A 12,704-nucleotide genomic window follows, 5' to 3' on the forward strand; every position below is an offset into this window, starting at 1 on the left:
TCATGCGTGAAATCCGACATTTACCTCAATAACTCAAAAATTTACAAAAAGATGATGCAATACCTGCAATTACACTACAGATAAATAAGGCCCGTATGTCAATTTGTGACACCTATGATTTTAGGAACATGTAAATTTAATTTATTTTATAATTTGGAAGCAAATTAGCCAAACTGATTCGCGATTTTGAAGCTGTTGAAGTCGGAAGTTAATCATATATTTAACAGAATTATATAAACTATATTTCTCTAGCTGTTCTAGACCAAACCAATATATTGATATGTGTTTATATGTTATTGTAATTGTTCTCCTTCCCTGTATTCCATGCCTTTATTTCTTAATATATCTAAGATCAATATCATCTTAGTACATCGTATTCATATGTATGGTTTTAGTGTATATAAATACTCGGTTCGAACAAATAAGATACATTAAATCGTGTGTAAAGCGGATACCTGCGGACTTATATTTCAGTAATATACAGTGCTCTTCACACAATAATGATAGTTTCTTTCACTCCTATCCGTTCGGGATCAAAGTGTATTCCACATAAAAATGTTCGTTTACTTAATGGTAAACCTCTTTTTCATTATGTAACTTTAGAGGCACTAAAAGTCTCTTCTTTGGATGAGGTATGGATTTCAACAGATTGCGAAAACTATGCAAAATTGGCGCCTCCAGGAGTACAAGTACACAGACGGTCAGAAGTATCGTCTTCAGACAAATCACTACTTGCAGATGTGGTTATGGAATTTATCAAAGCTCGTCCGAATGTTACTACAATTGTTATTCTTCAAGCGACTTCGCCAACAACAACGTCCCAAGACATAGAAGAAGCTCTGCAACATAGCGCGTCTGGTAAAGGCTGCGTTAGTGTTCAGCCTGCGCATGTGTATCTATATCACGATAACAAACCATTATGGACAGCGAGAACGCCACGGCAAGACTCAAGAACATTTGCGGAAGATGGGAGTATATACGTTATTCATGTAGCCGATTTTCTAAAAACTAAAACAATCCCAACTTTCCCCTGTCATAACATGGTTATTCAGCATCCGGTGTGTGATATTGATACAGAGGAAGACTTCAAACGCGCCACAGCATTGCTTTATCGGCCATATCCTGACGCGATAGATATTGATGGTATCAAATGCATTGATTCATATCTTGATTTGTGTGAATCTCTGCAGATTTCTACCAAGAAGAAAAAACAATTTTGTCAAAATCGGACAATGATCGTCGCTGAAATTGGATATAATCATCAGGGTAATATCAAAACTGCCAAAGAACTTATCCGTGGGTGTAAAGATAGCGGTGTAGATGTAGTAAAACTTCAAAAACAAGATTTAGGTCCAGACGGACGTTTTACACCAGCGGCCTTGCAAAGGCCGTATTTATCAAAAAATTCTTTTGGTGAAACATATGGCGACCATCGAAGAGCTTTGGAATTATCTAAGGAGGATTTTAAAGCTCTGCAGAGTTATTCAAAAGAAATTGGAATTGCATTCGCCGCCAGTGCATATGATATGCCGTCATTTGACTTTTTAGAATTGCTCAACGTTCCTTTCTATAAAATAGCATCTGGTGATATTGGTAATCTGAAACTCATTGAACATGTTGCAAAAAAGGGTAAGCCAGTGATATTGTCCACCGGAATGGCGGATATGACGACAGTAGTCAAAAGTGTTGGAGCTGTGTTAAAACATAATAATGACCTAACACTGCTACAATGTACATCAAGTTACCCAGTACCTGATGATGAAGTTCAGTTGAATGTCATTCGTACTTACCAACGGGTATTTCCAAAAATAAAAATAGGGTTTTCAGGCCACGATCAAGGAACACCATTGACCCTTGCTGCTGTTGCATTGGGGTGTAAAGTTATTGAAAGACACGTAACATTGGATAAACAAATGAAAGGTTCTGACCACATTGCATCTTTAGATATGAACGAATTAGCAACGCTCGTTCGAGATATTCGTCGCATCGATTCCGCATTAGGAACCGGAATCAAGTGCCTTCAACCGTCTGAGCAAACATTTATGAACAAACTTGCAAAACGCCTAGTGTATACCCGTTCATTTGCAAAGGGGTCTATAATTACACCCTGTGGTGTCGTGGCAAAGGTTAATTTTCAAACTGCTGACGATGTACCATTAGTCGACACAGAATGGGAGGTCCGTGAGCTAGTCACCGATGTGGTTCAAAATGAAAACATGCAAACAAACCATTTTAGGAGTGTGTCAGAAATTTGTGATTAAACTAAAACCTGAATGCACGCAAAAGATTTAGAATGTATGACACCCACGTGCGTACTATTTTAAAAATGACACATTTGATTTTCGAAGCAGTCAAAATTAGGGTGTAGGACTGGGGTAAGAAATTTAGGTTATGCTTAGGGCAAGGAATTTGTTTCTTATCATCAATCTTTGTTTATAGATATTGTTCATTCTTTGTGGATTTGTTAACGTTATTTGTGGACTAACGAGTTATTACATTGAGAGTACAGCATTTAATAAAATTCTTATGGCTGCTTTTGTTCGACTTTTTGGACATTCGACGCATCGTTTAAAGTAATTTAGAAATTTATTATTATAGGCTATTTTTAACAAAAGGTGTTAGGATGAAATTACATGTATATGATTTCATTGACATTAAACTCTCGGGGTTCTGTCAAGAACGGCTATTTACTGGTGTATTTAATTCGTTGATTGCTTATTTTAAAGATGGATTATGGTATTTCTTATGTTTGTCGGGATTAAATTTTGTTGTTTATTTTATATGTAAACTTCGTATTGAAATTGTTTCCAATTATGATATATATGTACCCAAGAAAATATCTAAGGTAAAAATTTACTCGCGCATCGATTGAAAGTAAACTGGCTTCCACGTATGTATTTTTGTTCAAAAGTTTATGAATTGACTCGATTTTATGTTCATGACATGATCATGTCAAAGGCTTGAAAAAGGGGTTCTGTACATGTTAGAGAGCGCATGTTCGAAATTGGGCTAACATTCTCGCAGTCATAGAATGCAAGGTAGTTTTACACATTTTAAGTTTGAATTCAGGTGCAATTGCTACACTTTACAAATATAAGGTAAAAAAGTTATATGCGGAATGAAGTGACTTTTCCACAGCTGAATGAAATCAACACTGACATGGCAATAAACTTTTTTTCTTGGCTTTGATTTCACATGCATTGAATGAAGTCCTTTTCTTTATTCATTGATGGCAAGTGAACTTTTAACTTGTAACTTTTTTCTTAGTTTGCCGGTGTAATGAAGTATTTCGACCCCCATAGAATAATGACCTCCCGGTCATTATTCTATAGAAAAAGTGACCCACCGGTCATAGTATTATGACCTCCAGATCATAGTACTATGATTCCCCCACGTGAAGTAAACTGAACCTCACGAAGAATTATGACTCCCATAAAAAAACGACCCCGGTCATTTGGTCAAATTTAGTGATAACTCATGTACCTAAGGCCTAATTGCTGAATTTTATGCCCCCACTCGGGGGAGGGGGCATATAGATTTGCCCTTGTCCGTCCGTCCGTCTGTCCTTCCGTTTGACCATTAGCCCCAGATACCATCACTTGACACAGAAATCAGAGCATTCCGCAACGGGAAAAGGGATTCTATTTCTAGACGCTGTGTCTTGGTGTATACACTTTTTTCAGGAAAATAACAATTCACAATACGTTCACAAAACACACCAGTGTCAATAATCCCTGCAAACTTCGGTATGAAGTTATTCTTCAGAAGAAAACTGTACAAGAAACTGTTAGCATAGAACATAGTATAAATAGAAGTTGCAATACTTAGCAGTGGCAGTAAAGTACGGTAGCGACAACAATAGAAAAGTAGTAGTAGTAGTAGTAGTAGTAGTAGTAGTAGTGGCAGTGGTAGTGGCAGTTGCAGTAGCAGCAGCAGAGGAATAAGTGACAGCAACAACAGCAGCAGGAGAAGAAGAGGTAGATGTACAAGACGTATTAGTGGAAGCAGGTATAGTAGTATCAGTAGTAGCAGTTGTAGTAGTAGTAGTAGAAGTAGTAGTAGTAGTAGTAGTATTAGAAGAAGAAGAAGTACATGTAGTAATAGCAATAGAAGTAGCGGCACCACTAGTAGTAGTACAATCAAAATGTTAACTATTGGCAATGGAGGGTATTAGAGTTGTAGATCTAGTAAAATTGTTCGTTAGGTTTGGTGGGGATCACTTTTAATAGATATTATCGTCGAAAGTCGTTTTAGGAGGTGTTTTACACGGAAAGAGTAACTTTTTTAAATAGAATAATGTCCGGGAATCGATATTGTATGAGAGTTCGAATGAAGTAATTTCGGCAATGAGTATTTTACATGGAAGGAGTCACTTTTTCTATAGAATAATAACCGGGGTCGTTATTCTATGAGATTCGAAGGGAGTCATCTTTAGGGAGTCAGTTTTTTACTTGGAGGGGTCAGTTTTTCTATAGAATATTGACCAGGGGTCGTTATTCTATAGAGTTTTCAAAGGGAGTCAGTTTTTTATAAGGGGAGTCAATATTTTACAGGAAAGGAGTCACATTTTCTATAGAATAATGACCGGGGGGTCGTTATTCTATGGGGGTCGAAATACTTTATTACACCGGTACAATTTGAAGGCAACCTGATAAGACCAGATGTATGTCATTCGTTAGAATAATCCATTCCAAGTCATGTATTCCGAATGATGTGTCTATCTATCTGGAAACTGGACGCCTAGCCTACGTTCTACCTATTCGATAAGCGGACGCCTAACCATTTTCTAGCAGTCCGGTAATCATTTGGTTTAGGAATAATGTAATGAATAAATTAGATTGATCATTTTTGTTTGCCTAAGATATTAATAATATTAACCTGTTAACAAATGCTAGGCCAAATTCAAATCTTATAATCACATAACAGTCGATGAGTAAAAAGTGAATCATGACAAATCTTATAATGCAGAAATGAATAAAACAAAGAAATAAATTGCCAAAGTCTAAAGACTTTTTGTTTAAATATACAGTTGACACCACATTTATACAAGTTAATTGAAATATTGTACACACGGTATGTGAGATATATATAATTTGTTGAAGATGGTTAAAGACCATTAAGAAATGAAATGATATTTTCGGTGTTCATGCGAAATGAACGACAGAATAAGATCGGCAAATCCATGAATCGCGCTAGCTGCCGACCCTATTCTGTCGTTCATTTCGCATGAACACTGAAAAAAAAGTTTCATATCTTATATTTACATTATATTTCCTTTCCATTTGCAAACAAGATAATATTATAAATTGCACATATTTGTGGCATTTAACATTTAAATCAGCTTCCTGGCCATTCTGTTCACCAGACGGAACAACTAAGACGTCATCTAAGGATAAGATAAGATAAGATAAATTTAATTTTAAGTCGGCAAGACAGAGAAACAATACAACATAAGCGACATGCGCTTTTTAACCGGCTATATATAACAAAGATAAACAGTTAAAACATATACTAAGCAAGCTGTAAAATAAGAGATAGGGTTAAACAAAATTACATGTAGCAGTACAACATGAAGTTAAACCTGTGAAAGACCTGCTGCTCTTGACCAAAAGCCTCAGAACTACTTAAGATAAACATGAAATAAAAAACTGAAATGCAAAACTGGCGCAAAAAGATGAATAAAAATATGCAAAACGAGAATATCACCTCAGATCAGATCTGAAATGAACTGAGCAGCAGCTACTTCACAGTAGCACATAAAACATAGCACGAAAATAAGATGTAATAATGACAAGGAACGTTCTCCCTGACTATACGTGGACGTTGTCAAAACAGCGGTCGGTTATCACTAAGCAGCGACGACGTAACTTTCGCGCCTTTCCTTTTGTTGTTCATACGAAATGAACGTCATAATTTTAAATGGAAAATGATAGGCTGAGTGTAAAAAAATTTAAGTAAAAAAAGTATTTTTATGATCATATTCATGTCATAATATCAAGCATAACATGTTAAGAGATTGAAGTTCTTACATTTCTCAGCATATCCTCTAACATAAAAATAAAATATTTTATCTTTACAATCATCTTTGACACTTCTGTTTTCAATATTTGTCTCAACACAACTAAAGCGCACAATAACATCATTTTTTTTAAAATAACGACATGTGTAAGCAACAACGTTTTTTAAAAGAAATATTGATCAGACATAGTTCAGCAAATATAAGATATTTCATTGCAAAATACTTAAATTCATACCGGACGGCTAGAAAACCCCTAGAGGACAGGCTGAGCGTCCAGTTACCAGTAGAATAGAACACAAGCTAGTTTTTCTAGTTACTGGAATACAAGAATAGTTTAGAACAATATGCCAGATCAAACAATATTAGGATTAGTGGGCTGAAAGAAGAACCAAAAGAAAATGCGCATCAAACAACGTGAATTGTAATAGACAAATTCAATGAGAAACTTCCTGGTTGACAGTTAACCCCTCATGATATAGACATTTCTCATATATTAGGACCAAAATGGACAAATAAAAAAAGACAGGTTATAGTAAAATTCCTGTCCAGATTTTCAAAGAATATGGTGATGAACAAATTGGAAGAATTCAAAGGAGCCAAACCGAGAATCCGAAACTTTGACATAAATTTCTCCCTGATCTCCTTTTTACAACATATAAAAGAATGTAATTAGATCATCCCCCTGTATACGCTCTTTTCAAGAATGTACTATATTAATATATCATGGAGACTTTGTATATGTGTTCTCTTAATGAACGTGGTCTAGGTAATTACAATAAACGACAAATATTCCAAAGGTTAAGTGATAGGAAATATGCAAGAAACCCATTCAACAACCGATATAACTGATAAGTGGACAGTTGAATGGAAGAGGTAGCTTTCTTTAGTGGTAATAGCCATACTTTCTGAGCAACAATATGATTTATAAGGAATTAATTACAGGTCGACTAGCCAGTGTAGAACTCACTAATTATGACAGAAAAGTAACGATATTTAACACTTATGGTCCAAATGATAATAATGCATTAGTATTTGGTCAACTTGAAAATGAAATATTAAAACATTATGGCAAAGATATCATTTTAGGTGGAGATTTTAATACGGTTTTAAACATTAGGTTAGATTAAAAACATTAAAGAAATGATACCCATAAAATGTGTAGGGAAAAAAATCATCGATTTGATAGATTCCTGTAACCTAGTTGATATTTGGAGGGAACATGATCAAACGCAGTTAAAATACACATGATACTCTAATACAAAACAACCAATTATTTTTAGTAAATTCGACTATATTTTTATTTCTGATCAATATTACTCATAGCTGCAAAATAAAACCAGGATACAAAATGGGTCATTCAGTTGTAGAGATTCAAATTGACTTCACCGATATTAAAAGAGTTCCTGATTATTTTAAAACAAATAAAATAAATGAAATGGAGATGAATATCAAACAATCATAATAATTGTATAACTGAAATCGTTGAAATAAATAAAGAATGTAATCCAAAATTCATTGTGGGAAGTCATAAAAGGGACAATTAGAAACCAAACAATAAAATATGCCACCAATAAGAAACAAATAGACGTGGAAAAAGAAGAAAAACTCACAAAAGAAATAGAAGACCTAGAAGGCAAAACGTTAATGTGACTGATAACATAGGAATAATAAAGTTAGTTTAGAAATAAAAAAAGAGCTTGAAAAATTTAATGATTCAAGAATAAATGGAATTTTGGTAGCAAGCAAAGTAATAAGCATTGAAGGAAATAAAAAAGTAAATATTTCGCAAGTTTAGAAAAAAAAATGCAGAGAGGAAAACCATATTTAAAAATTGGAGATGCTGAAGTATATGATCAAGTCGTTATTCTTAAAGCATAAAAAGCATTTTATGAAAATTTGTATTTAAAACGACCAAAAATAAAATCAGATTATGACTTCTTCAATCAGCCTATAAAACTAACTAAATGAAAGTGAAAATAACACATGTGAAGAGTATTTAACAGAATATGAATGTGTAGAGGCTTTAAAAGAAATGGAAAAACCGAAAGAGACTTGGTTCAGACGGAATTACTAGTGAATTTTGCAAAGTTCTTTTGAGAAAAAAATTAAAACACACTACGTTTAAACAATTAACTATTCATACAAAACAAAACAACAAAAAGACCTACAGAAAACAAGGAATTATTACATTACTATCAAAAGAGGGGAAAGATACATTGTCTATATCAAATTAGCGCCCTATAAGTCTCTCAAATGTTGACTATAAAATTGCAACCAAATCAATAGCGAATCGTCTTAAAAAGTTATAAATTCCATAATAGATAAAGCACAAACAGGACTTTTGAAAAACAGATACAGCGGTGAAAATATGATTATTATTTGAAACTATGGGATATTTACAAATTAAAACTGAACCTGGCCTACTACTGTTTGCAGATTTTGAAAATTCCTTAGTTTTCTCCTGAGGCGCTTTATGAAAACGTGCCCAGACCCTTAAGTCACTCACTTACTTGATAGATCTCTGTTATTTGTTCATTCAGATCAGATGTCCGGATCAATTTAAAATAAGCCTTTTTGCAAAGGCCGAATCTGTATGTGGATGCTGAGTTTAAGTTACATCATGTGCACGGCTGCGATGTATGCATGAAGCTGCATAATTCGTGGTAGCCATTCTCCTACCGTGTTATTCTAAAGACTGCCTTGGCCAAAGAAATTATTCTCTTTGCAGCAACACCTAGTCAAGGAGACTGTGAGAGTATGAAAAGATATTCCTATTGTATGCGGATATGGGTAATTTAGATTGAAATATATTGCACTCATAGATTGCTATAAGAACCATAAAAAATAGAATTTTGCTTCCCTCTTGCCCATTCACACACAATCATTTTCTGATTAAATGATAATCAAGCTGAATTTTCCTTCAAAGAAATATCTAGCTGTAAAGTAACTAGAAACCTTTTTCTTATTGTTATTTTATTTTTTTTATTTTCTCTTTTATGACGTACATACAAACATGTTATTACACTTGCTTTTGTACAATTTTACATATCTATCAAATAATAATAAAACAGAAATAATATCTTTGAGATACATAAAACATTTCTAACTATTTCCCATTCAATTTTGTTTATGAAATTGTTCTGTATGTCAAACAGTGTATCCGATTTGCATGATAAGACGCTGAAAGTGAAAAAAGTAAAGTAAACACCATATAAAATAAAAAGAGAAAAAGGAAGAATAGAGTATACCCATGTGCGTTTAATATTACATTTAAGTAGTTTATTTTCATATTTTTGCATGTGTTCCTGTGCTGTACGTGGTAACGATACGTAATATAGATTTAAAAAAGACCATTTCTTAAAATGATAATCAATTTTATTTTTGCATAATTGCTATGTCTGGCTTAATGCTGGTGATAATTTGATAATACTTTAGGAATTCATTATTTTCAAGACTGTATAAGTACTTGAATTGTTCAAAAGAATAAAAATCAGTTTTCGTGATAACAAATGAAACTGAAAACTGAAACTGGTTTATTTGCTTAAACGCCTATTTCTACATTTAAAACATATTCAATGGCGTTTTACAATACAAGTTGAAATAAAATATTAAATATAAAATATTTTAAATAAGATTAATTAAAACGAATCAAAATAGCAATTATTAATTTAAAGTCAATGATAATACTATATTTTAAAATACTACTAACATACAATTATCACAGACAAACATTAAATTTCTATCACTGTCACCAGCATCATTGTTTAAAACTCAGTCAAAACTTAGAATAATGCAAAGTAGTCTCTGAAGAAATGCGTTTTCAACCTTTTCCTAAAGCAGTCAATTGAAGAACTTTGTCTGATGTTCAACGGCAAATTGTTCCACAACTTTGGCCCTATAGTACTAAAGCTTCTATCACTAAAAGTTTTTCGCTTGTTGAAAGGGACGATGTAACAGTCAACTGATGACTCCGAGGATCTGAGGGAGCGCTGGGGGATTTTCGGTGTTAAGAGTTCAATCAAATATGCAGGCGCATTTCCAACATGGCAATTGAACATGTACGTCAAGATCTTAAAGTTTATTCTGGCTTTGATCGGCAGCCAGTGCAAATCGTAGAGTGCCTGCTTAGAACTGTCTCTTCTTCTACGATTCAGAACTAACTTCGCACACATATTTTGAATGCGTTGCAGTTTTGCGATGTCACAATCAGAAATACCGTATAAAATAACATTACAGTAGTCTAAATGCGAAATAACCAGCGATAGCACTAAGGTTTCAGTTGCATCCTGAGTCAAATATTTGCGAATGTTTTTGATTCGGAAAAAATTCAACATTGCCGTTCTACACTTTATTTTTATATGCTCTTTGAAAGTTAAAGTTTCGTCCAAATAGGCCCCCAAATATCTGATGTTACTCTGTCTCTTGATTTTATCACCACAAATATCTATCTCGTGAATGTTTAACTTATTCAACTGAGGGGCACTTCCAAAGGCAATATGTTCAGTTTTTGAGGAATTCATTTTTAGTTTGTTACTGTTCATCCACTCATTTGAATCTGTAGCAAACTCCTCTAGTTCACCAATGGATTTAGCCTCGATGGATGGTTCGGGCTTAAAACGTGTGCTTGCGGTGTGGTCGTCGGCAAAGCCAAAGACGGAAATGGACGGGGGAACAATGTCAAAAATCGTTCCTGCGTACGTGAGATAGAGCCACGGCCCTAAACAGCTTCCCTGGGGGACACTACACGTAAGCTCACGTGCTGATGACACTGTTTGATTCACACTCACGCGGCAGCTCCGTGGCCTCAGATATGAGTTCAACCAGTCCAATGCAACACCAGAGACACCATACTGACATTTCAAAACGTCCAAAAGAATATCGTGATCTACCGTATCAAAAGCTGCACTAAGGTCTAATGCTATCAATGCAGTCACTTCTTGATGTTCCATAGCGTCCAAGATGTCATTGATAAGTCTCAATAAAGCCGATTCGCACGAATGATGTTGCCTGTATGCGGACTGATTTTTCGGAAGGAGATTATGTTCATTTACATGTTTATTAAGTAAGTACAGTGCTGCTTTCTCTATCAATTTGGACAAGAATGATAAGTTGCTCACTGGCCTATAGTTTGAGAATATAAGTTCGAGACCAGCTTTCTTTAACAGAGGTCTAACTATTGCCTGTTTCCACTGCACTGGGAAGACTCCTTGAGTCAATGAAAGATTCACTAGTCTAGTTATAATTGGGAGGAGCTCGTTTAAATATGACTTCAACACTTTTGTTGGAATAACATCAATTTCACACGACTTTGTTTGTAACTGGTTAATGAGTTTTCTAACTTCATCCTCACTAAGTTCATCAAATTTTCCAAATTCCGGCACATTTCTCATTGATGGTTTATAGTTTTCAAAATCTTTTAAGCTGTCCCGTATTTTCTGAATCTTTTCCATGAAAAAGTCAGCAAATTTGTCAGCTAGCGTATTTTCATTTTCAACAACAGGCATTGGATTCTCCGACTTGCCGCCGGTGAGATCTGTCACAAATTTGTAAAGTTTTTTGGAATCACCTTTGTATTCGAGCACTTTTTGGCTAAGAGTTCTCTGTTTTTCTAGTTTCAGTTCATGGTGATATTTATTAAGAGCAGTCTTGAAAATTTCATAGTCCTGTGGATTTTGGTACCTCCTCCACAAACGTTCGGATTTGCGCAGAATTTGTTTTAAGTGGCGGATATCCTCATTAAACCACGGTTTCGGATTTCGACAAATAATAGTTTTCTCTTTTAAAGGAGCGTGCTTGTCAATGATATTTTTCATTTCATCTTGGAAAATGTCAACATATGTCTCAATTGAATCACTTTCAATTTTCAAATCAGCAAGGTCACTAGCAAAATCTGAGTCATTTATGTCATTAAAGTTCCGGTAAGTAATAGACTTGCTGATGATGTTTTCCTTTTTCACTTTTGTAATGACTTTTACTACACGATGGTCGGATAAGAAAGGACCGGGTTCACATGAGATAAGTTCAACACCATTTGAGACCTCTGTGATCACAAGATCAAGACTCTGACCGAACACTTGTGTTGGGAAATGTACATGTTGTTGCAACCCCATAGCACATAAACAACTGTTGAATTCAGAAATAGTGTTGGTGTCGTCATGTATATGTAGATTGAAATCTCCCATGATCATGAGATTGGGGTACATGAAAATAACGTCTTCAAGAAATTCGAAAAAGTCTTTCACAAATTGCGTAGGTGTCGCCAAAGCTGGGGGTCTATAAATGCCTACACAATTAATGGTAATGTTTTTAAAGACCATTTGCCATACTCCGTACACAAATAAATGTTCTAAGTATTTTATTCCTTTTCCATGCCATTCTTTATAATAAAACGATTTATTTCTATTCCATATGTCAGAGTTATTTTAGATTAACTGTTTTCCACTTATGTCATTTAATTTAACCTTTTTTTATGGTATGCCATGCAAGAAGAACATCTTTAAGAAATATATTGTTTTACATATGTTTTCAATGCCTTTATCATTCAAACCGCATTCAAATACTAACTTTACCCCTGCTGTGTTGATAATTGCATTGAAAAATGAACACCAAAGCACACTTTCACTGTTACACAGAAATCGTTTTACCCAACGTGCTTTTATTGAATTCAAAAAACATTCAATATCTA

Source organism: Mercenaria mercenaria, chromosome 1 (genome assembly GCF_021730395.1).
Source record: "Mercenaria mercenaria strain notata chromosome 1, MADL_Memer_1, whole genome shotgun sequence".
In the NCBI taxonomy this organism is placed as follows: domain Eukaryota; kingdom Metazoa; phylum Mollusca; class Bivalvia; order Venerida; family Veneridae; genus Mercenaria; species Mercenaria mercenaria.